General features: G+C 40.1%; 1 long non-coding RNA gene across 1 annotated transcript in view; it reads left to right on the top strand.

The window, feature by feature from the left end:
- Positions 1–1,306: 1,306 nt before the first annotated feature.
- LOC138760129 (uncharacterized) overlaps positions 1,307–23,859 on the top strand; it is a 76,716-nt gene continuing 54,163 nt past the window's right edge. Inside the window, exons 1-2 of the long non-coding RNA XR_011355447.1 lie at positions 1,307–1,413; positions 2,210–2,332. This is a non-coding gene — a long non-coding RNA (uncharacterized lncRNA). The remainder of the gene's footprint in view (positions 1,414–2,209; positions 2,333–23,859) is intronic.

Raw genomic sequence — 23,859 nt, 5'->3', positions numbered from 1 at the left:
CTGCCCAGAGCCCAGAAGTAAATTGTGCTCTCCTGTCTGAGGTTAGGTGCTCTGGGACCCCGGATCTGGACACCCATATGTTGCCAGTGGGATGCCTCAGGCCATCTCATGGAGCAGTCAACCATGGTAAATAGGTATCTCGCCACACGGGAAACTGGTAGTGGCCCCATTATATCATGGCTGAACCTGCGCTGTACTGATTCAAAAGTCTGTGAGGGCACTTTCGTGTGAGTCTACACTTTTGAGGACTGGTAGTGTGTGCAGATCTTGACCCACTGGCTGACCTGCTTCTGGAGACCATCTTGATGGTGGCTCGAACGGCTGGATGCACAGGTTTTGTATGGCATTGAAATCTGGCTCCTCCATGCAGCCAGGATGATGGGGCGAGGACTACTGGTGGAGACTTCGCACAGGAGTGTCAAGTTACCGAAACCAAGAGGGACACTTTTCACTCTGAGACTGGAGAAGCTGTATTATATGGGGGGGATATCTCAGTGTCTTGCTGCTGCGCCTTGGCGTGGGTCCGTGGGTCAAGGTGTGGACTGATTCGACCATGGAGTGTGATAGATCGTCGGCTACCATATTGTCTTTCCCCACGATATCTGTATGTCTATAGTAAATTCAAACATATAGGACAAAAAATTGTCTCCGCTGTTGGGCTGACCACGGGTCTGATACCTTATCGAAGGTGAAGGTCAATGGTTTGTGACTGGTGAAGATCTTGAATTGCTGACCTTCCAAAAATTAACGAAAGTGTCTGACCGCCAGGTACTGCACCAATAGCTCTCGGTCAAAGGTGTTGTATTTGAGTTCTAGAGGGGGGCTGGTGGAGACATCTTCTGAAAAAATCTAGGGGTTGCCACTGGCCTTCAATGTGCTGTTCCTGTATACCTCCTACCACTGTGTTGGAGGTTTCAACTGTCAGAATGGTAGGAGCCTCTGGCCTGGGATATAACAGGAGTGTGGTGTTGGCCAGCATGTCTTTGGCATTCTGGAATGCCCTTGAAGACCCATTATGCCTGGTAATGTCCTTTGACTTGCCCACCATTAGCACGAAGAGGGGGTGCATTTTCTGGGCCACTGCCAAGATAAATCAGTGGTAAAGGTTATCTAAATGGTGAATTCCTGCAGCCTCTTTACTGTTTGTGGCTTGGCAAAGTGCCGGACCGCTTCAACCTTTTCAGGGAGGGATGTTGCCCCATGCTTATTTATTCTGTGCCCCAGGAAATCAATAGTGTCCAGGCTGAATTGGCACATTGCGGGGTTAATTATTAAGCTAAATTTGCTCAACCGGGTGCAGAGTTGTCTCAGGCAGGTGCCTTAGTCTTTGCAGCTGCAGCTTGTAATGAAGATATCATCCAAATAGATGAACGCAAATGGGACGTCCCGGTCCACTGCATCCATCAGCCACTGGTAAGTTTGTGTCACATTTTTCAGATAGAAGGGCATGTTTAGGAATTTGAACAGGCCAAAAGGGGGTTATAGTCGTGGTCTTGAGGACATCCTGGGGGTGAACTGGGATTTGGTGGTACCCCTGAATGAGGGTCAACCTTGGAAAACATCCGTGCTGTGCAGGTTGGACGTGAAGTCTTGGATGTGGGGCATCTGTCAGGTGTGGTGGCCTCGTTCAGGCAATGATAGTCACCACATGGCCTCCAACCCCTGCTGTTTTTGGTACCATGTGGAGGGGGGAGGCTCAGGGGCTGTCGGAGTGCCGCACGATCGCTAGCTCCTCCATTTTCTTGAACTCCTCCTTAGCGAGGCTGAGCTTCTTGGGAGGGAACCGGCATACCTTGGCATGGAGTGAGGGCCCTCTGTCAGAATGTCAGAATGTGGTGCCTTACCCCATGCTTTGGCTCAGTTGCAGAGAACTGTGGCACCACTGTTGAAGGGAACTCCACCAGGTTGCGAGCAAACTCAATGTCGGAAAGCATTATAAAGTCTAGGTGGAGGGTGGATAGTTTGACTTCCCCCAGAGGTAGAGTCTGAAAAGTTCTGGCATGCACCAAGCACCATCCCTTGATGTCTACAAGCAGGCAGTGGGCACGAAGGAAGTTGGCTCCCAGGAGCTTTTGCGCCACTGCCGCGAGGGTGAAAGTCCACGTAAACCAACTGCTGCTGAACCGAAGGGGGGTGGTGTGGGTACCAAAATCTCAGATGGAGGAGCTGTTGGCTGCCCTCAATGCTTGGGCCCTGCTTTCCATTGCAGGTGTTGAGGCCTGATGGACGCAGGATGTTTATTTTGGCATCATTGTTGACCAGGAAATGCCTACCCAACAAGAAGCCCTGAACATGGAGGAGGCTATCAAGTGGGCCAACTGCCACAGCCCAGGTAGGCATTGCTGATTGTTTCTTACATAGACAGTGTCATCAGGTTTTAACTGTTTTCCTTGCGCATGTTGATCATGTCCCACCTTTTGCTTTTCCTGTTTTCTCTCCACTCTTGTCTTCATGACCAGGTGCAGCAGGTCCAATCTTGACTTGGGCTTATGCCCCATCAGTATCTCCGCTGGAGTGCATGCAGTTGTAGTCTGCAGTGTAAGGCGGTATTTCAACAAGCCTGATTTTAAGAGAGTCCCTGTCATCCTCTTCAGGCCTTCCTTCACACTCTGAACACCCCAAATCACTTGACACTGGGTGGAAAGGGGCTGTCCGAATGTGATGAATGCCATCCTGCTGTGTGAACCCACTGGATAGCTCACTGGTAATTGTCAAGCCATTATCAGTGACCCTTGGCAACCCTTGGACTGCAACACTTGCCTGATATTGTCTATGGTTGAATGAGCTGTAATGTTGCACATGATGTGAGCTTCTATCCATTTGGAATGCGCATCCACCATTACTAGAAACATCTGCCCCATAAAAGGGCTAGCAAAGTCAAAATATATCCTAGACCAGGGGCGGTCGCACCTCTCCTATGGGTGCAAAGGGACTGCTGGTGGCATTTTCTGATTGATCTACCATTGCGTGGATGATTTTACCTTGTTCTCCAGATCCTGATCCACTTTTGGCCACCAGACATAGGATCTTGCAAGGCTTTTCATTCGTGACACCCCTGGATGAGTCTCATGCACTTCTTCCACAGTCTTTGAATGGACTGGGGAGGCACAATGACCCTCACCCCCCAGAAAATGCAGCCATCCTGCAGACTCAATTCTGTCATAAAGCTTCAGTTCCTCTCCTTCCACAATACTGGGCTATCCTTGTAAAAGGAAAGTCTTGACTTGAGATGGGACTGGGTCCCACTCTGCCCACAGCTTTATCTGAGTCATCTTTACACATGTCTCAGACAGCCTTTCCAATGAAAACACTGTCACTGGAGTCACAAATATAGCATCGGGTGTCTGTGGTAAAGGTAGACGACTCAGCACATCAATGTTTGCATTATCCCCACCTGCTCTGTAAACAATAGTGTACTGGTAGGCTGACAATACAAAAGTTAGTGGTGGGATGTATCTGGTCTCATTGAAAAGGCTCATCAGTGGTTTATGATCTGTATAAATAGTGAATGAAGGTCCATAAAGGTACTGATGAAAACGTGTAACTGCAAATACACTGGCCAGACTTTCTTTGTCAAGTTGTAAATATCCCTTCTCCGCAGCTGTTGGGGTATGTTAAACAAAACCAATAGGGTTCTCTGAATGGTCCTCCATTACATGCGAGGGAATTTGCCCCTACTCCATAGGGCAAGGCATCACATGAAAGGGTGATCTCTTTATCTGGATCAGCAGCTTTGCTGAGTGGAGGAGTTCTTTCATGTCCTTGAAAGCTTCCTCCTGCTCTTCACTCCACTGCCCCTTGGTACTATTGTGCAACAGCTTGTACAATGGGGCCAAAACCCTTGAGAGATCAGGAAGAAACATGCCATAATAATTCACCATGCCCAAAAATTATCTAAGTTCTGTGACATCCTTTGGACTTGGGGCCTCCTTGATAGCTCTCACTTTGTACTTCACCGGGAAGATGCCCTCAGCTTTGATCTTGTGTCCCAGGTAGGTCACACGGTGCATTTTAATCGCAGCCCTGCATCTGAGAGCCTCTTGAAAACCTGTTCCAAGTTAGCCAGATGGTCCACCTCCACAGCCACCATGATCAAAATATCATCCAGATACACTGCTACACACAAAATCCCCTGTAACAGGTGGGCATTGTCCTTTGAAAAATGGCGGGGCTGGAAGCCACTCCAAACACCAGGCGATTGTATTTAAATAATCCTTTATGCATGTTAATTATGACGTACTCCTTTGAATCCTTGTCAAGCAGCAATTGTTGGTAAGTGTGGCTCATGTCCGACTTTGTGAATAGCTTACCCCTGACAGGGTCACAAACAAGTCATCCTCCCATGGCAATGGATACTTTTCCAGCTTGATTCACCATAAAGTTATAGTCCCCACATAACCTTACCATTATGTCTGCCTTCAAAACTGGAACAATGAGAGCCACCCACCTTGAAAACTAGATGGACTCAAAGATGCCCAACCGCTGTAAATGTTTCAGCTCTTCCTTGACCTTGTCTTTCATGTCATAGGGCACCACCTTGAGCTTAAAAAAACATGGTGTGGCCTCAGGGTTTCACTGTCAGGCCCTTCAATGTGCCCAGCTCATCCCTGAAAAGATCACTGTATGGTTGCAGAATGTCCTCCGCCGTGTGTGCATACTTAATTTCATACCAGTTGATCTGGATTTTATGAAGCCAATCACAGCTCAAAAAGACTGGGCCAGCGACCTTTAGCTATCACCAGCCTGGCTTCCGCCTTCTGACCCTCGGCTGAAATATCCACATATAACACCCGTAAATGAAGTATGGGCTGCCCTGTATAGGTCCTGAGAGAGTTTTGATGGTCTGATGGGAGGTAGGTTGGACCCCATGTCCTCCTGTAGATCTCCTCACTGATGACTGATGCTGTGGCCCCTGAATCGATCTCAAACTTAATATCCTTTCCTCTGACAGTGACTGTGGAAGAATCTTGTACAGGTGGTTCCTCATCTGTTTCCACTCAAAACATATTGTAAGCACATGTTGTCTCTTAATCTGCTTCTTCTCGGTAGTGTGTGGCTGCTGGAGCCTGTTGAGCTTTCCCCTGCCCAAGTTTAACCTTACCCTTTGAACTGCACCTCTGAGCTAAATGTTCTTTTTTGCCACAACCATAGCAGACAGTGCCTTTGAATGTGCACTCATTTGCATAGTGTGCCCCTCCACACCAAAAACATTTCACCCACTTTGCCTGTATACCAGTTCCCCCCCCCCACCCGACTTGATGCACTGCCGCTGACTGTGACTCCCCCCACACCCCCCACACCCCCAACCCCACCCCCACCTCCACCTCCACCTCCACCTCCACCTCCACCTCCACCTCCACCTCACCCCACGCCATGTCCTTTCTGGATATCTTTGGCATTATTAGCAGCCATCTCTATGCCTTGGGCAATCTCTAGGCCTTTCTTGAAAGTCAGCAGTGGGGTTTCCCCCCAACAAGCAGTGTTGTATGGCATCATTATTAATTCTCATACCAATCTACCATGAAGCATATCATCAATACTGTGTTGAAATCACAATGATTCAATAGCTGCCAAAGCTCAGCAACAAAACTGGCCACAATCTGTGTTGGCTTCCTGAAAAGACTGTGACACTTAAACCATTGGACCATCACAAAAGGTTTTGGAGTGTGGTAGTTCCCCATGAGCTCGACCAGTTCGTCAAATGCAATTTTGCCCGGTTTCCACGGTGTGGCTAATTTCCTTATCAACTTGTATGTTTTTGCTTTGCACACACTCAGGAGAATAGAGCACATCTTAGCCTCCTCAGAAATTACATTAGAACAGAAAAACTGTTCCAACTTTTCCTCATACTCCAGCCAATCCTAATTTCCTTCCATGAATTCACCGATAATCCCAAACGTAGCCATCCAAACACATAGCTCCAGTTCAAAAAGAGTCAACACTTCCACAAAACCAGTTCACCTCATCACCAAAAATGTGGTAACTTCTACTTTGAGAAAGAACCACTCAACAACTTCAAGATCAAAAGAGCAACTTTATTCGGAGCAGCAAAAGAACACACACTTATCTTCTTCCTCTGCTGTTTCTCCTCTTACACACAGAATAGCCTCCAAGCCATATACAAGGTGCACAGGAAGTAAAGAAAGCAGACAGGAAGTAAACCCCTCCCAGCCTCACTTTAAAAACAACTCACATTACAATAGAAGTGGTTTCCTGGTCCTATCTTTAGATACAGCATCCATCCTGGATGGGTAACCCTGGCCATTGATCCGCAGATTAATCTGCCCAGTGTGTTTAGTTTTACAACCATAGATTATAATTTGTACGATCTGCTTGTAAAAACCATGCACCTACTGCAATCCCTGGCTTCATGTGGCCCTGCTTGGGAGGCTAAACACCTTGCCCAAGGGTGACTTAAAGGATATTGGACAGAAGGAGTGCCTTACACTTCCTTTTGCTGAGCAATTGTGCAGGATCAATGGATGTAGGTTAATCGGGTGTAAATAGGGTGGCACGGACCCATTGGCTGAAATGGGCTGTTACCATGCTGTATGTCTAAATTTAAATTTAAATTTTAAATTATGATGAGAACAGGTAAATACAATTATTGTTTTCTGTCACTAACTTTGATGGACAGATATTTATGTAAATTATTAGTTCATTAAATGTACTAAATTATATTTGAATGCACTTGTCAGAGATTTTGCATATCAAAATTAGTATTACATGTCAGATAGCATGCAGTCTTAAAAAGAAAAGGCAACAATGTGGTCATCATCCTGTATGATAAGTAAGCTAAAAATAAATCAAAGACTTTACCCAATGCAGACTGCTAGAACATATTCAAACAAATTCATCACAAAAATGTGAAAACAATATCCATTGGCATCTCTGATCCAGTAAAACTACAACATTGGTTCAATCCTTACGACCAACATGATTCAAACGTGACATGTTACTTTATAAAAGAAGGTCCCATCAGCCACATTAATCAGATAAAACTATACTGAGGACCTCAGTCGGATCTGTGTTATCTGTCACTTGTGGTTTACTTATACCTTTAAGTGTATTAATTACATATGTTGCAGAGTAAGAAGGTTGTTTAAGTTAAGAAATACATTCCCTGAGTACATGTAGTGTGGAGGTCAGTGATTCCTAATACAAATTAGTAATTGAAATCACTTGCAGTGGCGCAGAAAACTGAAGGAAATAATTTACTTTGATATAACACCTCCCATTGTTCCTGAATTCTTCAAAGCACACAAAGTATTTTTGAAGGGTTGTCACTGTTATAATGGAGGAAACATAGCAGCCAATAGCATAGAAGGAATTTTCAAATAACTTTGTGTATAAGGTGATGGGAGGCATTGATCATGTGGATGGCCAGAGGCTAACCTGAGGGGCATAGTTTTAAGGTGCTTATGGGTAAATGCAGGAGAATTGTAAGAGGTAAGTTTTTCACACAGTGGTTGGTGCATGGAATACTCTTCTGGCAATGGTGGTGGCAGCAGGTATAATAGGACCATTTAAGAGACAATTAGATCAGGGTGGCCATTCCAAGAGGAGGACATGGTCATAGGTTATTTTATATGCAGTGTGTTTGCATTTGTTGTTTTTGCAATACTGCTCAAAGCTTAAGATAAATAAAATTTTGTTTGAAACACAATGAGTGTGTATGTGTTCACATATATATATATATATATATATATATACACACACATATACATACATATATATTAAAAAAACTGCCTTATGTATGTATTATACATTCTATCATTATTTTAATGTGAACTTTCTCTAAATACAAATTAAAAATTTATCATATAACAATGTTCGCTTTGACTCATAGGCAGGCATAGTGATTCTCTTTGTTAAATTGTGTGTGATATAGGCTAAGAAAGTGTTTACATAAAAGTTTAAAAAGTGACAAAAAAGTTTAATTTTGTGTAAGTTCAGTATCTTGTACAGTACATAACTGTATCAACAACAGCCTCCAGACTCACCCAACTCTATGTTAGTCCTGCAAGCTCCAATTTTGGCAAGAACAGATTATATATTAGCCTATGTATACAGGAGGGTATATTTACAATATAGTATGTATACAGTTATATACAGTTATTTTCTTTCTTTGGCTTGGCTTCGCGGATGAAGATTTATGGAGGGGGTAAAAGTCCTCGTCAGCTGCAGGCTCGTTTGTGGCTGACAAGTCCGATGCGGGACAGTTATATACAGTATTAACCTACTTAACCCATATATTACCTTGCCAGATACATTAGCTGAAAGAAGGTACTTTATGTGTACACTATCCTGTCTATTTAGTCAATATAAGTACACTAAGTATCTCATACAGCTTTGCTAAGTATATAATATGCTGTTTTCACAAACTCCAAATTGCATGACATCCTATTTCACAGAAAGCATCGTCAATGTATTAATGTATTAATAAATTGATAACTTTTATTTTCTGGATGCTTGAAAATCCTTGTGTGTTCAAATAGTACACAGAGTAATGTAGTGAAATATAATAGATAACATTCAATTTTTGGTAAAAATACAACTGTGCACCAATTGAATTAAAGTTCATAAGAAATTAGTGTATGTATTTATTACAATTGTCATTAAGGGTGCAGGTGTAATTGGGGTGATGTGAAATTAATTGTCGATTCAACATTATTTAACATAGAAGAATTAAACTCATGCTTCCATACAATAAACATTTGGTTTGCAAATTTGTTACATTCAACAACAAAACATGTAGTTTCAGAAATAACTGACAAAATGGAAAAGCTCCAAGTCAATACTAGACCTGCATGAATCATGTGAGTTATTTCCCATACAACTAATTCCTGGTTTCTGAAATCTCTATGCTCTTTTAGTTTACTGCACTCTTAGATGCTTTTGATTATATTAGAGCCTTGACTCCAGTATCCATTATTTTATATATTACATAGCCCAATCAACCAGAAATAATGCCACTGTGAATTTATGATAGCATTTTGCATCAAATTAAAAAGCACAACAAGGGTGTGGAAAGAGAAATAGCATGAGGCTTTTTTATATATTTATATCATTTATTCTAAAATTAATGACAAATCCTTCTTGTACATTCATTGATAAATTAAGGTTTATGGTTAAGTTATTCTTCATATCTCAGTTGATATGTTTTTTTAAAGGCTTTTGAATAAAATGTTCCAAATTTTATGTTATTCATCAATTCACCCAGCATCACACAAGTAAGAACAATATTTTATTGAATAACCATCATTTGAGCAATGATATCAAACTAGGCTGCAAATAAACAATTTTCGATCAATTTTACAAAGACATTCAGTAAAAAAACAAAATGTTAATCTACAAAGAATACACACCAAAATTATATTTTATTGTAGTCAAATAACAGATCACAGCAGTCTCACAGTTCCAGAATTATTAAGGCTTGTATCACCAGCAGTTAAGAGTATCAAGGCAAAAGCAGCCTTCCTGTTCCAGCTGCATACACAACTTTACTAGGCATATAAAATACTTCTTGCATCCCCTAATGCTTTCTTATGTTGAGGTCTGCTGGAATGTTACTGCTCCCACAGTGATAAGGGCACCAACTGGCGCCTGCAAGATTTGATTCTGCACAAACAAGTACAGCAGATCCAAATCTTTTTCTGCTTTGTCTCAAAGGTAAAATTGTGTGGAATAAACAAGGTAATGTTATCAATAAACATATTACTGTGATCTAATTTGACAAACATGTTCTTCACAGTTAAAATTGATAATGAATGATATAGAGAAATGTGGAATTCAATGAATAAATTATAACAAACCATCCTCTTCACTATTTAGTAACTAGGATTTAAATAATAATTAGGTTTTTATTGACAATGACCTTTTAAACAAATTTTATTTTAGAAAAGCATTTTGTATTCTCAAACATTGTAAGGTATTGTTTATGCCTTGGTTTGTATCAACCTAAAATTATTCAAAAATTCAGAAGCATTAAGCACATACAATGCAACTGTAATACAAGACCATGAACAGGCATAGATTTGAATCTGGTCGATTCCGCCACTGAATAAGATAAAGGTTGATCTGACTGAAACCATAACTCTGAAATTCTATGTACCCAGGGTAATCTTTCACCCCGTATTTATCAAGAACATATCTACCTAAGCCTTAAAAGACAGCTTTGAGACAGAGAAAAACAGAGAACGCTGACCTGCTGCTAGAAAATTTTGCAAATAATATGCACTCAAGAGATAAAACTACAATTTCTTTGGATATGAATTAAGAGTGCCTGGGTTAAATGGATGTAAATAATACCATGAGGACTAGTCTCTCTCAGTAAAAAATTGATTGGTTTACATGATTACCTTTCAATGTATATAGTGTACAAAATGCAAAAAGTACAAATACTGGAGATAGAAATAAAACAATTAAAGTAGCTCAGGCAGGAGAAAACATAGAAGATTACAGCACAATACAGGCCCTTTGGCCCAAGATGTGCTGACCTATGTAAACCTATTATAGTATCAATCTAATCCTTTTCAACCGAACAACTCCAAACCCTTTACCTTTCTTGCATCCATGTGCCTTTGACAGAGACTTTTAAACATCTATCAATGTCTACCACTGCCCTTGGCAATGTATTCTAGACACCCACAATTATGGATGCACATTTTTAATGATGGATTGTTAGTTTTTGGTCAGCAACATTTGTGACCTTGAAAATGTAACTTTAATTTTTATGCTTTAAGAAGTTAACTTGCTCTACAGGTTACAGTTAAAAATCTCTTTTATGTAATTCTCCAAGATCATTCACAATTTATTTTTACACATTATTTAAACATAATGCACGCATCCAACTTTAACGTTCCTTGGTTCGACCCCACATGGTAGAATTTTGACCTCAGTCCAAACTCCAAATTTTATATATGTACAAACAGCTCCATTGTCAATCCATTATTAAGCCAACTGCGGTGGGTGGGTCACATCTCCAGAATGGAGGACCATCGCCTTCCCAAGATCGTGTTCTATGGCGAGCTCTCCCACTGGCCACCGAGACAGAGGTGCACCAAAGAAGAGGTATAAGGATTGCTTAAAGAAATCTCTCGGTGCCTGCCCCATGGACCACCGCCAGTGGGCTGATCTCGCCTCCAACCATGCATCTTGTAGTCAAATTGTAGCAACCTCCTTGGAAGAAGACCGCAGAGCCCACCTCACTGACAAAAGACAAAGGAGGAAAAACCCAACACCCAACCCCAACCAAACCAATTTTCCCTTGCAACCGCTGCAATTGTGCCTGCCTGTCCCGCATCAGACTTGTCAGTCACCAACGAGCCTCCAGCAGACGTGGACATACCCCTCCATAAATTTTCGTCCGCGAAGCCAAACCAAAGAATTAAAGCCAAGTAGAAAAATAAGAATTAGCCTATTTGGTGGCTCTCAAGTCAGACATTGGATTGGCATATTTCGGCCCCCAAAGCACGCAAATGAAACAAATGAATTGTCAGCTGCAACGTAGCACGACTTCAAGATCATAACATTTCAGAAGTAAAAATATTTCTGGTAAGTGCATGTAACTGATAAGTTCTACTCCTATGTGGCTCACTTTGAAGTCTTCAATCTAACTGGTTGAAGAGTTTTGTTATTTTGACTTTTTACAGATTCCACAGAATTGTTTTAGAGCGAGCAGTGCTAGATAAGAGAAAGATTAGAGAAAAACTACATTTTAAGGTCTAGGAAAATACAGTGGGCAGTTACACTCCACTAAAAATATAGGATAATTTTACTTTCAATACATTTTAAATACATGATAAATTACAGATGTTTCACAGACGGGAACTAGCAAAAGTGATGTTTGTCATTATTTAAAGTGACATGGATTGAAGGCCAATATAAGTGTATACATCATGAAATTCCGAATACATTTATAAAGATGTTACGAATAGTCAGCCTTTTAAAACAGCTGCTTTCATATTTAACAATTTATAAACAGAGTCAGAGCTATAAATGAAATGAGTAGTTGGCATTTTTAATAAATGGCATTTGGCAGGTGCAGTCAACTTGGTTTCTGGAACAACCTGGCACAAACTATGCCATAGGTCACATTGATCCACACGAGGGAACTGAGAGCATTCACTATCATGAAATGAGTCCATCTGCTCCAGCGTAAACTTTTCTCCATGGATCTGCAATGAAATAATTTATGTTCCAGATCTGTAATAAAATAAAGTCCATTTAATAGATAAAAGTGACAAAACTTCAACATAACATCTTATAACATTGTGAAAGGGATGAAAATCTTTTTAACAAATCAATTTATCCACTTTATGATGTTTAACCTCAGTAGTTAAATGTGGGATTATTTTTGTGGAAGAGTTCAACGTGGGAATATATTCACTTGTTCGATCGAGAGCAGTAGAAATGCATTAATTGCCCATCATTAGTTGTCCTTGTTTTCACAACTGATTGTCTTCGTAAGTCACCGCAGTGGATTTTAATATTAAAGCAATCGGTTGAGAATTGAAGCATGGGCCAAACCAAACAAGAGGTACGGCTTTCTACTGCTGAGTGATGCTGGTAGCGAGGGCATCTGAACAATTTATTTTCATGACCAATTTATTTTTCGAGGGTGAAAAGCAACACATTCCAGATGCAGGAAATCAGAAATAAAAATGAAAAAAAAAATCTTAGTAGTTAAGCAACAGATCAGGCAATAATTGTTGAGACAGAAACAGAAAATGTTCTTTTCACTCCTTCATCTCTCAGATTTCACTTCTCCTTTAATATCACTCCCTCCAACCTAATGATGTAACTACAGACATTTGTGGGGTTCATGAAATGCCAATCTCTTGGTCATTAAGTGAAACAGCACTTGTTTCAATCCAACACCAGTTCATGCTCCCAAAGCATTGATAGCTACACACATCTAGTTTCCTGCTATCAAAATAAATGAGAACCATAGAACAATACAGCACAGAAACAGGCCCTTCAGCCTGTCTAATCCATGCCAAACCATTTATTCCATCTAGTTCCATAGAACTACAGCAAAACCATATGCCTCCATACTGGCAGCTCATTCCATACTCTCACCAGAAATTCCCTTAATGTTCCCCTTAAGCAATTACTTTTCACCCTCAATGCATTTCCTTCTTGTATCAACCAAACTCAGTGAAAAAAAACCCTGTTTTCATTTACCTCATCTATGCTCCTCATAATTTTGAACCCCTTAATCAAATCTCCCCTTTGAATTCAATAGTTTAATCAACTTTGCTCTTAGTTTCCACCCTCCTTTCATCTTTAAATCTTTCATTTTTCAACTCTTCTACATCCATCTCATGGGATGAATTAGTGATCATTATCCTATACAAGTTTACAGACTCCCACAACTATTTGATCATCTCATCCAACCCTACCTCCTCTAAGAACTTTCTCCCAAGTTATCCAGCATTCTTTGTATTTGTTCTGATGACATCTTTCACACCTTGAGACCAATGGACCACCTTGTAAGATGAAAATATTTCCTATGTTTTATCTCTCTCCTCTGACCTCATTCATATCCTTAAATTTGATTGTTCTTCAAACAGATCAAATTTAGCCCTCTCTCTACTGGTACGACTATCTTTCAATCTCTCTTTTTCTTTACCCAGGAGTGTTATTCCCTTTTGCTCTTTCCAAGATTCAAGATTCCTTTATAGTGTGCTATAAGACTATAAAGAGGATTTGAGTCCAGGAGTAGGGAGATCCTGCTGCAGCTGTACAGGGCCTTGGTGAGACCACATCTGGAGTACTGTGTGCAGTTCTGGTCTCCTTATCTGAGGAAGGATATCCTCGCCATGGAGGGGGTGCAGAGAAGGTTCATTAGACTGATACCAGGGATGGAAGGTTGTGTAGACTAGGCTTGTATTCTCTGGAATTTATAAGATTGAGGGGGGGGGGGTGGGATCTTATAGAAACATATAAAATTCTTAAGGGTTCAGAAACACTAGATGCAAATAGGTTGTTTCCAATGCTGGGAAAAACCAGAATCATGGTGCACAGTTTAAGGATAAGGGGAAGGTTTTTAGGACTGAGATGAGGAAAAATTTCTTTTCTCAGAAGGTGGTGGATCTGTGGAATTTTTTGCCACAGGAAGTAGTTGAGGCCAGTTTCTTGTCAATATTTAAGAGTAGGTTAGATTTGGGGTATGGGGAGAAGACAAACTGGGTATTGATCAGCCATGATCATATTGAATGGTGGTGTAGGTTTGAAGGGCCAAATGGCCTACTCCTGAACCTATTTTTCTATGTTTCTTTGTTTCTATGACAAAGATTTGCCATCAGCAGGAATTGCCCAGTGCCCCCTACAGTCAGAGAAAGAGAAGCAAAAGAGAGTCCCCTAGAGTTACTGAGTGTCCATGGATACACCTTCAGCACTTCTGCATTCATACAAACTCCAGTCCAAATTATCAATAAGCTGAGCTCAAGATCCAAACCTCCTTCATGATCAGGAAGCCTTCAGCACCCTCGTCACCCTCTTGCACCCTGGTTCCAACGCCTGGTATCCCGTCAGTGTGTCACAAGCCATTTTCCAGCAGTCCACTGCCTGGTGGGAATCCTTTGACCACAGTTGCCAGCAGTTCACAGTTTGTGTGCGTTCCCAGTCTAAAGTCGTCAACAGCTGCCACCTTCAGCTGCAAAACCCTTCGCTGTGGTCACCACCCATGGATTCTATTCCTTCTTCCTTTGTTGTGACTTAAACAATGTTTGATATATTTGATGTTTGATTCAGAATAACAATATGAAAAGACTGTGTTGGATTTCAATCCATCTGCCCGGAATGACAAGACAATCATGTGAATCTATTTGATGTGCCTTTGTTTTAAACTAATAGAAACTCAGTTTGATCATTCAACTTATGGAGTAAAACAACACGCAACTGGGCCTTCATCCAATTCATCCAAGTTGGCATTCTGGGCTAGTTCCATCTGCCTATATTTGATCCATATCCTTCTAAACCATTCCTATCCATAAACCTATCCAAATATACTTTGAATGTCATATCTATATCCACTTCTACATTTTACTCTGGCTGCCAATTCCAGTTTCCAAAATTTCTTTAAGTGATAAAAGTTGCCCTTTAGGTCTCTCTTAAATCTTTCCCCTCTCACTTTAAGCCTGTGCCTTTTAGAATCACCTACAATGAGGAAACAGCTGCAAGCATTCACTTTATCTATGCCCCTGAGAATCTTATTAATCTTCATATGATCACCCTTCAGCTCCTACATTTGTAGGATTAAAGATCCATCTTATCCAACATCTCCCAGAAATCAAGCCCTCCAGTCATGGCAACATTCTGCTGAATTTCCTCAGCATCTCTTCCAATTCATAGATGTACTTCCTTCAGCCACTCTTCTACTGCCAGCATGCAAGCAGGAATTGAAGACTGGAGCAGCAATGTTAAAGAGAATGAAAGTATGGTCGTGCAAGGCAGAGGAGCGCCTTTAGGTGTGTATTGAAATGGTGGACTGGACCAGATTCAAGGACTCATCCTCAAACTTGAATGAATATTCCATGTCTTTCACTGTCATTGGATTAATTGGTGACCACTCGTACATACTGGGAGCATCCCAACCATAATCCATGGATGAATTAAAAGATTTGCAAACTGCTGAAGGTGAGGTTGATGCTGTTTAAGGCTGGTGATCCAGATCTCTACAGGAAGTACAGTTGTATGGCCATTACAGGAAGGAAGACACAATTCCAACAGAAGCTAGAGACAGAGTCAGATATCTACTAGTTAAAGCAAAGATTGCAGACCATTACATCCTACAAGGCAAGACCGAACACCATAAATGGCTGTGATGCTTCACTACCCAATGATCTGAACACATTTTATGCAAGCTTTCAGAAAGAGAACTCAATGATACCTACTAAGATTCTACCAGATGCTGAGGATATCTGTACCTGAAGCGAAAGTCAGAATATCCTTCAAGAGGGTGAATTCTCACAAGGTGTCAGGCCCTGATGGTGTTCTTAGCAGGGTACTGAAAATCTGTGCTAATCTACTAACCGGGTGTTCATGGACATTTTCAATCTCTCATTGCTGTAGTTGGAGGTTCCAACATGCTTCAAAATGGTATCAATCATCCTGGTGTCCAAGAAGAGCAGGATCAGCTGCCTCAATGTCTATCATCCAATAGCACTCACATCAACTGTGATGAAATGATTTGAGAGGTTGGTCATGGCCAGAAGTAAGTAAATATCTGGACCCACTGCAATTCATCTACCATCACAATGGCTCCACTCAGCTCTGGATCACCGAGGGTACAGCAACATGTACATCAGGCTACTCTTCATTGACTACAGCTCAGCTTTCAACACTATTAGATAAACAGTGTTGGTCAATAAGCACCAAAACTGGGCCTCTGCACCCTCCTCTACAACTGGATCCTGGACTTCCTCATCAGAAGACCACGGGCAGTACAAATCGGAAAGAAGGTCTCCTCCTCTCTGATGATCACCACAGGTTCACCTCAACAATGCGTGCTTATATGTAATTTGTTTGTCCTTTTCCCTTGATGCCAATACAGTTCTTTTAGCTTGTTCTGTTTTAAGTTGCCAGGCTAATATTTTGTGTGTTCTTTCTCCTAGCTCATAATACTTTTGGTTCATTTTCATTATGTTCTTCTCCACCTTTTACGTTTGTAATGCTTTGTATTTTATTTTTTTTGTCTGTCAATTCTCTTCTTTTTGTTATATCATCCCTTATTGCTAGTTCCTTTTCTGTACTTACTATCTCCATTTCCAGCTGTTCTATTTCCCGGATGTAGTCCTTTTTCATCTTAGTTACATAACATTATCTGCCCTCTAATGAAGGCTTTCATTGCATCCCATAATATAAATTTGTCTTTCACTGATTCCGTATTTATTTCAAAGTACATTTTGATTTGGCATTCAATAAATTCTCTAAATTCTTGCCTTTTAAGTAGCATGGAGTTTAACATCCATCTATATGTTCTTGGTGGGATGTCCTCCAGTCCTATTGCTAATAACAGGGGTGAATGATCAGATAGCAATCTAGCTTTATATTCAATTTTCCTAACTCTCCCTTGAATATGGGCCGACAACAAAAACATATCAATCTTTGAGTATGTTTTATGCCTACTTGAATAATATGAGTATTCCTTCTCCTTTGGGTGCTGCCTCCTTCATATATCCATAAGTTTCATTTCCTGCATTGATTTAACCATAAATTTGGCCACTTTATTCTTTTTGCTAGTCTTTTGTCCAGTTTTATCCAACATTGGATCCAAATTAAAGTTAAAATCCCCTCCTATCAATGTATTCCCCTGTGTATCTACAATCATCAAAAAAAATCTTGGATAAATTTTTGATCCTCTTCATTAGGTGCATATATAGTGATCAGATTCCAAAATTCTGAATATATCTGATACTTTATCATTACATACCTCCCTGCTGGATCTATTATTTCCTCCTCTATTTTGATTGGTACATTTTTATTAATTAATATAGCAACACTTCTATCTTTTGAATTATATGATGCTGCCGCTATGTGCTCTACCCAGTCTCTCTTTAATTTATTATGTTCCTCTTCAGTTAGATGTGTTTCCTGCACAAATGCTATTTTTTTCTTTTTTCAGGAAATTTAATAGCCTCTTTCAGTTAATTTGGTTATTTATTCCATTAATATTTATAGTCATATAGTTCAACATGGCCATCTCAAACTGGATGAAGCACAAAAAAGATTTATTATGATAGCCTTTATTATGATAGCTGTAGCAAAAAAATGTATAATGTCAACTTGGAAATCAGAAGAGAGCCTGAAATACAGCAATGGTACACGGAAATTAATAAATGTATTCCATTGGAAAAACATAATATAATTTAAAAAATAAAGTCACATTATTTGAACAAATTTGGGAGCCGTATATTGAACATAACAGAGAGGGCTTGCATCGGACCTCCACGCCCTAAAATGATAAGAAGACAAAATGACTTGATCCAGTGTGTAAAAGTAGATGACACATTTTTCTTGTTTATTTTCATTGCGTGATGACATTGTTTAATGGTTTTATTGTATTGTATATGTTGAATATTTAATGGTTTTGGAAGGGGGGGGAGGGAAGGTAGGGTGGAAAAAAAGGGGAGAAAATGTCACTGTGTATATTTAAGAGGGAAATGTTTGTATGTATTTTGGTTGTTGTGGTTCACAATGTGAAAAATTAAAAAAATGAAAAATGAAAAAAATGCATGCTTAGCCCACTGCTCTACTCAATCTACACCCATGACTGTGTGACTGCGCACAATTCAAATGTCATCGGCATATTTGCCACATATGTCAGTGAAGAAGTGTACAAGTGGGAGATTTATCACATAGTTGAGTGGTACCACAATAACAACCTTATTCTCAACATGAGCAAAACCAAGGCACTGATTGTGGACTTCAGGAAGGGGATACCAGGAGAACACGAACCAGTCCGAATCAAAGGGTCTGCAGTAGAAAGGGTTAAGAACAAGGTTTGTTCTGGGCCCTCCACGCTGACACAATCAATCACCAGTGGCTACACTTCGTGAGGAGTTTGAGGAGACTTGGTATGTCACCAAAGAATCTTACAAATTTCTACAAGTGCTGACCATTATGATTGGTTGTATCATTGTCTGGTACGGAACAGGGCAAGAAAAAAAACTACAGAGTTGTGAACTCAGCCAATACCAGTCTTCACTCTATCAAGGACATCTACAAGAGGCAGTGTCTTAGGAAAGCAGCCTCTATCTTCAAGGACCCTCACCAACCAGGTCATGCCCTCTTCACATTGTTACCATTGAGAAGGAGGTACAGGAGCTTAAAGATGAACACTCAGTAGCACGCCAACTTCCGCTCTGCCATCAGATTTCTGAATGGACAATGAACCACAGACATCACCTCACTTTCTCTAATTTTTGCACTAATTTATGTATTTTAAATGTGATTTTATTGCAATATTTCCTTTGTGACGCTGCTGCAAAACAATGAATTTTATGATATGTTCAGAACAATTAATTTTGATTCAGCTTCTGATAATTTACTGTCATTCAAAATTAATGTAACACTTATTCTACTGTCTAGGACAGGGGTGTCAAACTCAAATTCACGGAGGGCCAAAATTAAAAACTTGGACTAAGTCGAGGGCCGAACTAAATATTTATTGAAAATTTTCAACAACATCTGCATGTTTTCTCTTCTTTCAACATATGTAATGTTAAACTTTTTCTTATTAAAATAAATGTTTAATAATAGTTTTGGATAAACTCTTTCCAGAAGCATTAACAGATGATAAATAAAATATTCAATAAATAATGCATTCTGGGATTTGTTGTATTACTGTGCATGCACTATACTGGCACAGCGGCCAGCGGGCCACCTCTAATACATTTTTGAAATGATCTTGCGGGCCAAATATAATTATATCGCGGGCCAAATTTGGCCCGCGGGCCAGAGTTTGACATGTGTGGTCTAGGAAGTTCATTGAGTCATTGAATTTTATTGAACAGAAACAGATCATTCTGTTTAACTTGTCCATGGTGTCCAAGTTGTTTGCAAAAGCTACTCCCATTTTTCTGCATTCAGCCCATAATCTTCAAACCTTTCCTTTCCAAACACCCATCCAAAAGTATTTTAAACTTTACAATTGTATACACCTTTATCAGTTCCTTTAACAGCTTGTTCCAAGAATTTCAGTGTGGAAAAAGGTGGCCCACTGGTGTATTTAAAATTTTTCCCTTCTCACCTTAAATCTAGCAACTTACACTGGAAGATAGGAGAAGGATGGGATTATTATGGCCCCTCTCACTGAAACTACTATATTTAAAAAAATAACTGTGTTAACAGCATGGTAGAAGCCAATTTTGGTGATTTAAGCACTTTCCGCCCAATTACACCCAAATTAACCTACAATCCTGTATGTTTTTGGAAGGTGGGAGGAAACTGGAGCACCAGGGGAAAACCCTTGCAGACATGGGGGTAACGTAAAAACATCTTACAGACAGTAATGATTCAAACCCGGTCGCTGGAGGTGTAATAGCATTGTGTTAAATGCCATCATGAACTTCCATATTAGTACTCTTTTCCTCACATATTGTGTTATATTTCTTGATTCCTTTTCGGTTCATGCCTCTATTGATTCAGTTTGAATATACTCCACTGTTCAGCATCCAGGATTAGAGAACTCCAAAGATTCATAACTCTGAGTGAAGATCTTTGACTCAATGGTGAAATAACCAGCCATAAATTTCAATCAATGAATTTTAATTTTAAACCCAGTGGTCAGTGATACAGTATCTCATCATCAATTTTGCCAAAACCTTAGAGAATTTTAAACATTTCAATAAGATCAGCTCTAAGTTAAACAAGTGTCATCTCTAACCATTCTAAACTCCAGACACCATGGATTGTTCTTCTCAATTATTCCATATGATACAGCCCTCTCAAGGTTAGTGCTATGGTTAGGGTTCTTGCACACCTTTTATGGCAAGAATATCTTTGATCAGGCAAAGTGAAAAAAAAACTTAATTACATGAACTTTAATATTTCTATCAGTAAAAATCATTCTGCCCAGCCTGAACAGAGAGGCTCAAATTTCTCATGGTGGATAACTCTCTCTCAGGAAGTAAAATACTCACAGAAATTAAACCAGCCAAAAAAACATATTGTTCAGAGGTCCATACCATAATTCAGGCTTAAATTCAAAGGAAACCTGCCTATTTGTGCTCCTACATTTGCTGATATCCTCCCCCTCCCCCTCACCCTTGTTGCCAAAATTGACAGGCCTGGAATCAAGGGAACTTATTGCCAAACAGCTCTTTCCCATTTTCCCACAACCACATAATATAAAATCTGCCTTGGCCTGAACAAACATTCTACTTCAAACAATCTTTTGCATTGGATATCCTCCAAACTTGTGGGATGGCCATGATTTTTTCTATCTCTCGTATCTTTACTGTAATGGAGTTGAACATGAATGATTGGCCAACAGACTTGAAAATCACACCAACAAATCTGTGTAATGTGTTTAATCAAAGGTCACACAGCTGAAATTCTGAAGACTGAAAACAACAGTGAAGAAAATGAGTCAGAATCAATGGGTTCAGCAGCCGGGATAAAGCTAAGCATTTCAGGGAGGAAAATCATGTTAATGAGTTGGACAGTTTTGGATATCTGTTGAAAGAATGAATAATGCAATTCTGATTTCAACTCAATGGAGATATCCAGGGAACTAATGAAGGAATCAGAGGAATACTTTTCACATTAATATAATATATCCTCAATGGTCAAGGGTCAAAATCATGAGGGCCCAGGTCCAGCGTAAGAATTAAGAAGTTTTGAGAAAACCCAACAAGAATTATTTTCTTCAATTTTTAGGGGGATTGGAATTGTAAAATCACATCCTGAGGGGTATATGGAGACCAGTGCCCTCACAACATTTAAACAATACAAAATTGTGAAGTGCAACATGTCATTGAGAATTAATGTTTTTGCATTCGCACTTGGACTTCTTCCCTGCTTATCTTGGGGCAGTCAGTGATGAACATGCTGAAAGGTTTCACCAGGTCATTGTGACCATGGAAGAGTGGTATCATGGCAAATGGAATCCATTAATGTTGGCCAACTATTGTTGGACACTGACATGAAAGGCATCAGATTCTGAGCACAAACGAAAATCGATAGCAAAACATTTTTAATTAATTTGAACTCATGCAATGTTTCAGCATCATTATGCAATTAAACATGTTAAATTCAATAAAAAATAATTTAATGTTTCTCCAACTTTCTATGTGATTTGGCAAATCTGAAATTATCTTTGTGCTCAACTTGAAGTTGACTATCATAATGCCCAATTATTTTAGGAAACAAGCCCTTTAAAAAAAATGTTGACCAGTGTATTTGGTATAAAATGGTGACTTGCGGGATATGGTTCTGCATTTTCTTTACTTCAAATCTGAGAAAGGGATGGGACAATAAACTGAGACAAGGTGGAACCAAGTACCTGAGAAAAAAAAGGAACCATCTCCTCTCTGAATAAAGGAATACCACAAGTCAGCTCAAATTAAAATAGCTCCATCTGGAACTTACTCCTGCTATCAGATATATGCAGCATAATCCAAGCTGACAATGAATACTCTGTCCTTTCCAGGGTAGGTTACATGACGGCCAGGTACCAGCCTCTAAACCAGATATACTCTCAAGCACTATATCTGGTTTAGAATCTTGTTGTCAAGATAATGAGTATTGAACCAGTGTACATGTTACTAATATTAGAACTGTAATCCATTATCTCTAGATAATTTTGCAGATTTTTTTTTTATCAAGCCAGTGTAATGGGCTTGGATAGGTGTAGAAAAAGGGACTGTATTCCAGCATTTATTTGCTACCTGCAGAAGACAATATAAATATACATTCACATCAATTGCCTTCTGGTCTTTCTTCTTAACCTCTGCTCACTCAGCAGAGTCTGGTCAGCTCTGCCGAGAAGCAGGAATAGGGGGGGTTACCAAGGAAGGTGAGGAAGTACAGAAGAGGTGTTGCGCAGCAAAGTTATTTCCACAGGAAGCATTAATAAAGTAGCATTAAATAAAAATAACCCATTGAGATAAAATTCACAAATACAAAATCGTTAAATGAGAAATAACATTTGCAAATATTGGTTGGGAATAAGAATTAATAAAGTGCACCTTTAATTTTGTTGCACCCATCCTCAATGAATTTTATTAAATATGAGCACCCACTACACAGGACACAACAAAGAAAACATTACAACTGATAATTAACAAAGGGTCAGCATCAAGAAAACCAACACCAAAGGATGAAGTGGAATGAGAAGAACACATATCCCTCAATCTAGCAACTGGCAACCGGGTGCCTTGTACACCCCACAAGACCTCTGTTTTTATTTTTCTTTGTCAAAGGCCTGGAACACAGATTTGCAAACACCCTCAACATTTAACTTGTCTTGAACAAATTCCTGCCTGGACATAATTTGTATGATCATGTTCACAGGTTTGACTAGGTGACTAAATCTTGACATGTCCTGTGTTTGTGCATTAGAATGACCACAGTGCATGCATGAAGTCTGATCAACAGTGTCTGATGTATTGTCTGACTGTCATGGTGTTCAAAGCAGGATTTCGCTGTCTCATATGTTCTGGAACCCTCAAGGCTGTCACAGTGCTAAAATCACAGATTACAGACTGATCTGTCATGTGGGTCCCAAGTGTGACTGAGGTGTCCTGGGTGTCAGAGGTCACACTTAACATTGGCAGCAACGTCGATCCCTAATAGATTTGGTAGAAACAACTGTGTAATCCATATTATAGAGCTTCTCTCAGAGTACACAGGCTCCAGGTCAGTTGACGGGCCCTATCCTCCTCCCACAGTCGCAGGTGAGTTTCTGCCACTTTCAGCATCAAGGCTTTCACTGGCAAAACAAGGAGATCCTCTGCCTCACTCAAACAAGGTTTCTACTGCCCTTCCCTCATTATCTGCTTCTATAGCTGACGATTCTGTAACAGGCATGGACAGGGCAAAGTCAGACATTTCACATGTATCCCTTACAGGGAGGACATTTGCCAGCATCAACAGGTTTCTGTGGGTCACCTCTCCTGTCCAGAGATGTGTGCATCTCTGTGTTCATGTCCACCACAGTATAGATGGTTGATTCCCATTGGTGGGCAAGTTTCTTCTTATCTCTTTCCTTCCTGTTAGCCAAGAGCACACTGTCACTTATTACAATTTTGGATCATTTAACCTTCCTGTTGTACAGCTGAGCATGTCTACTCTTCTCTTTTGCAGCATGGTCCTGGGCAATTAACATTGCTTCTTTCAGATCATTGG

This window comes from Narcine bancroftii, chromosome 4, assembly GCF_036971445.1.
Source record: "Narcine bancroftii isolate sNarBan1 chromosome 4, sNarBan1.hap1, whole genome shotgun sequence".
NCBI lineage: Eukaryota > Metazoa > Chordata > Chondrichthyes > Torpediniformes > Narcinidae > Narcine > Narcine bancroftii.
This window is presented reverse-complemented; position numbering and strand designations above follow the sequence as displayed.